Source organism: Leuciscus leuciscus (assembly GCF_965113295.1).
Source record: "Leuciscus leuciscus genome assembly, chromosome: 2".
NCBI lineage: Eukaryota > Metazoa > Chordata > Actinopteri > Cypriniformes > Leuciscidae > Leuciscus > Leuciscus leuciscus.
Genome location: NC_138726.1, coordinates 60,701,485 through 60,707,049, shown reverse-complemented (window position 1 = coordinate 60,707,049; position 5,565 = coordinate 60,701,485). Strand labels below are relative to the sequence as shown.

The following is a 5,565-nucleotide window of genomic DNA, read 5'->3' as shown; positions in this document are numbered from 1 at the left end:
GGGGTTGGTGGTTTGGGTTCTGGAATGTTGAGTTCTGTGTGGAATTATGTTTGAACAAATCACCTGGAAGATTAATTTGTGTTTGATTCGCACTCAATCCTACACTTGACCAATGAAAAGGGTGGAATTTTCAAGCGAGAAAATTCCTCTGTGGTTGATTTATGGATCTTTGTTCTAAGCGTGCTCATTTGCATGTGCAGCTGGATTGGTTTCTGATGACGAAACTAAGAAAGATTATTGTAATACTTATATGTTGCACAGCTATTGGTATATCATCCACACAATCATTTCGATCTTCAAAGTACCAATTTATAGAGTCCAAATGTAACGGTGGTCAGGCGGTGAAGGGACTGAGACCAAAACTGGCTTTTCTCACATTTATTCCTTTGGAAAATCAGAACACAAAACATGCCTTCAGGCACTGGAGTACATTAAACAGCATCCGATGTAAAGCATACCGCTTCTCATCTTCTGTTGTAAATTATTACAAATAGAAACATTCATACAGAAGGATACACCTTTAGCATACTAGACAGGGATAAAATAAACTTAAGAAAAATACACAGGAAAATATTTCCTCATTCTGTAACTAATTCACATTTAACATATGGAGCAACATACCTTTGGAAAATCAGAACACAAAACATGCCTTCAGGCACTGGAGTACATTAAACAGCATCTGCACATACAAAATAAAAGAATTGCACTGAATACATGGAAAGTTGCTAGCAGAGTTTGCAGCTAGTCACGTACGACTCAGTGTGTATGAACTCGTGGTCATAATGAAACCATTAATAAACTTTCTCTAAGTTGCTAGAATTGCACCCAAATCTTAACAATACATGTAAAGTAATATAACACAGGTGATATGTCGAAGTTTTCAACTTAAACAACATTTTACAGTTACAACATTAAAACAAAGTGGGAAGTGCTTTATACAGTCAACCTACCCGATGTAAAGCATACCGCTTCTGATCAGGTACGGCAACAACACAAGGACAAAACACAGCAGAGCTGCAGTACACCATTTCTCCAAAGGGGGGCTCCAAAACACCAAACTCAATACAGCTGCTTAATCACGGTGAAAATCACATACTAACACTAACTTACATTTCTAACTCTGTTACACCAACATGGTATAGGTGAGGTTACATTGACCATTGGTTCTATCATAAAATACACAGTATCAACAAAATAATAGAATTAAAAACACAGCACAAGACAGTGAATCATTCACACAATTTTCTGGGATGCATGTTCATTTATAGATCAGATTAATGCAGCAAAGTCTGTTTTAAAGTCTGTTTCTGTCTTCCCCATTGTCTCTGTCTTGAGCATGTGACCACTGTTATGTTCTGCCTTCTGTTATTCAAGAAGTCACGCATGAACATTTGTGCTGCTAGCTTCTGTGAGCTGCAATCTATATTTATTTTATAGACATCCACAACATGGTATGTCCAACCATAGATAGCATATATAAACGCTAGATGTCTTGTGCGCGCTGCTGGCCAATGGAGGTCGACGTCCGCGCATGGCGGCCATCTTGCCACAGACAGCTCGCTCACTCGTTTAATGGTGCATGTACTTTTAAATAACCATAACTTGCTAAATTTTCTACCGATTTTCAAACGGTTTGGTTTGTTATAAACGTCAGAGATGTAGTTATGACACTGCATACATACACTGCATATGAATAATTATAACATACATGTTCAAGCATTCGGAATTATAGCCACGTTAATAACGTTTGTAAGAAACCAAACATTTGTAAATCCGTCAAGATTTCAGCAAGATAAGAGGATTTGTGTGCGTGCTGATCACTCACCTTACATTAAGCCTGCCTGTGACAAGATGGCCGAACGGTGATGCCGGAAGTGACTGCGTCATAAGACATCTAGCATTTATATATGATATCGAAAGCTGTGTCCCAATGTGAAGGCTGCATCCTTCGAAGGACTGAAGACTTCAAGGATGCAGCCTATGCGTCCTCCGAAGGACGCACCATGTAGCCTCCGTAGGATTTCCTAATTGCAGCCAGGTGTTCCCGATTACCGCTCCAGGCGCCAAGCAACGGTGCGAGAGTATGCTGCCATCTAGTGATGTTACGTCTGACACCAACGCTCCGAAGCTTGCTTCAAACTCGAACGGTCTTTGCAATGAACCACTGCTTCGGAGCTTGTATCATTACGTCACTAGTCACGTGAAAATGACTTCTGAAGCAAACACACTGGTTCACTCCTGTAGTGAACCACCTGACTGCTTTGACAGCCCAATCCAGTGTTGATAGGTTTGAAACCTGGCGGCTGTATTTCTTATAAAAGTGAAGGTAAAAAAAAACCATAGAAACCATTACAGAAATTCTATTGGATTTAAGGGTTTTCATGGTATTTATTGGTTGTAATGGGAATTATAGTGGTCTCTGTGGGTCTACTGATATGTGTTGGGTTGTATTGGTGGGGGCATTAAATAAATGGAATATGTCCCAAACACACAGTTACAAAAAAGAATTATGTAGTGGTTTAAATGGTAAAAGCCAATGGTTCCTATTTTAATATAAACCATTAGAATTTCTGTGATGGTTTCCAACTTTTTTTTAAGCTGGTCTGATCTTCTGTCCTTGTCTAAAGAAATAATTACACACACACACACACACACACACATCATGCTTAATGTTTTATTATCAAGGTGAACACATGAAATTCATCAGTATCTGTAAAATTCACTAACACTGTTTCAGCTTTGATCGCCTCGGTAAACACGTAATAAACGGGGCGTTACTTGCATTTTATGGTTGTCAGCTTTGTTGCATTACATTTACTTCACCAGGAGATGGTGCAGCAATTTCTATCTGAATGAAGCTTCGAGTAATGAACCATTTTCGACACAATTGTATCAGAAAGCAATAATGCTTTTGGTAACATAACATAAACATAACATAATTTGGCCATCACTACTGCCATCCTGACAATTCATTTGATATGCTATGGAGCCAGAACTGGCTATTGCCATTTTTATGTTTTATATTTTACTGGAGGACATGGTATTAAGGATGTTTCAGGTCATTCTTTCGGCTTAGCCGAAGATTCAAATGTTCATTTATATCTTACCTTGATGCGATTTTGTAGGCTAGTGTATTCTTTTTATTATGCACATAAATGGACCATGGTAAATATATTTACACATATTTTTAACCCCATTTGAATATAAAACCCAGTTGAATATAAAAAGTCCAGTGCGAATGTTACTCCCGCTCGTCATCGGCAGCTGTCACACACTGTTGCTAGGCGACAAGAACAATCGTCCGTAGGCTAGACCGGTCCGAGCGCTTCAGATGTGCCCTTTGAAATGGGATGGAGCTGTAGTTAGCAACAATTTGTTAATATTGTGACAATAGGCCTACATTTTGTTACTTTAATTTTCAAAATAACCAGTGGTGGTATGTAAGGATGTGATGTTATTATTGTGTCTGTAGTAACATTATGACTGAATAAAGAACTTGAACTGAACTGAACTGAACATGCTTCGTTAATACTCTAAGTAATTTTCCCACACGGGACAGCAACACTACAAAACTGTTATTTTACAATATGATGCATTGTTTTACATTAAACTACACAAAAGTATATAGTTTAAATGTATCAACCTTGAAAATATTCTGAAGTAAAATGCAACATGCAGTAATAGAAATGCAGAATTCCTTTACTTTTACTCTTGATGCCTTAAGTACATTAGAGGAGTGGTTCCCAACCTTTTTTGTCTGAGACCCTCTTTTTCCCAAGAAAATATTTTAGGGCCCCCCTTTACATTTAATGATATTATATCGCAAGCTTGCAGCAAGGATGACAAAATATGTTGTTTTTAAACAAACGATATGTTTACTATATGTTTATGCACAAATAATAGCCTAGAATATTGAAAATACAATAACAAAAACATCAGTAGGCCCTTTGTAATTTAAAAACATAAGCCTAGGAGTAGCCTATAAATTGACCCTATTTGAAATGCAATAACAAAAAATCCACACTGGTGTGTAGGTAAAAAAAAAAAAAAAAGAATATCAGGCTATTATAAATGACTGCTGTCTGGGGCCTCAGTACTTGCATGTTATTTGTGAGGCTTTATCAATGACCGCTTTACAACAAGGCTTTATTTTTGACGCTTTTGGCGCTATAACGAGCAATAATAAACTTGCGTTTATTTACAGAATAATGCGTCTTTCGGATAAACATTGTAGCCGGAACTACTTCTCTCTGTGTACGTCTATGACGAGTCACGCAGGTACTGGGCTACTCCGCAGCGGCAGAGATCCGATCTAGTTTAAAATAGTCCCAATGTAAACACTTATTATAGGTGTAAGTTACCATAGTTGTTCAGGATAAGACAAAAACACGGATTGGAAAATGGATTCATGATGAACTCGCTCATATAAATTTTGTACATTTTGAACAGAAGAAAGTTAAGGACTTTTATTTAATGTTCATTGCTCAAAACTTTTCAAAATATGACGCGACCCACCAGAGAGCTCGCTGAGGCCCCCTTGTGGGCCGCGACCCCCCTGTTGGGAACCACTGCATTAGAGTATGCAAGATAATGAAAAAAAAAATTGCTTATTCTAAGGTTTAAAATATATGACTAGTAGTTTTTCGCCAATTTGGTATTAGTGGTTATTAAAAGTACTTTAGTGTAATAAAGTATCTCAATATTTATTCCATGAGTCAGCCCTGTGCAAACCTGTTGGTAGACAACTTAGTGGATAGTGAAAATATGCAGTCAAACACTCTGGAGACCATCCCAGATGATGTCCCACCAGCAGAGGCCTTACCAGGGTCTCTATTGTGGAGCCCATCCCGGTCCAGCAGCACACCAGGGTCTCCCACTCAGCTGAATAAAAGTCTAAATCATTTTTTTTATTTTGTGTACTGTAAATTTAAATGTTTATGTTGAATTTGATATTGTTGTAAATAGTTGGGGGGGAAAAAGGTATAGAAGAATTTGTTTCATGTAGAGATTATGACTGTCATTACAAAAATAAACAATGTCCAGAGCAATGAATTCTCTTTTATTTACACATTTAAAGTTGCATAAAAATAAATGTACAGATTTTTTTTCCTTTTAAAAAATATAGGTGAAAAAAAAGTTAAACAAGAATATATATATATATATATATATATATATATATATATTTTTTTTTTTATTTTTTTTTTTTTTTTTTAAATAATTCTTTCAAGAAGAGAAAACAGCCTGTCCATCCTCTCCCTACTCTCCAGTGCTCTCCTCACCTCTGCAGTCCCATGTCTTCTCTAATCAAGTCCAAAAACTCGTCCTCTCTGTCTCGCCTTCTTCGTGGTGCTGGTGGTGCTGGTGGTGCTGGTGGTGCTGGTGCTGATGCTGATGCTGCTGGTGATGATGCTGCTGGTGATGATGCTGCCCCTGGCTCCTCCTCTTCTTGGTCACACACTGCTGAACTCGGGCCCTGATCTGTCCTCAGGGATTGAGGCCATGAGGACAGCGGGGTTGGTGCAATGCCTCTGTCCCAACACCTCATCCATGAGGACAAACCAGGAC

At 38.1% G+C, this 5,565-nt stretch overlaps 1 long non-coding RNA gene across 1 annotated transcript; it reads right to left on the bottom strand.

Moving 5' to 3' along the window:
* Positions 1-363: 363 nt before the first annotated feature.
* LOC309492582 lies at positions 364-1,305 on the bottom strand. The gene is made up of 2 exons (XR_014203606.1): positions 951-1,305; positions 364-679 (listed from the first exon to the last, which is right to left on the bottom strand). It is a non-coding gene; the product is annotated as an uncharacterized lncRNA (long non-coding RNA).
* Positions 1,306-5,565: the final 4,260 nt, after the last annotated feature.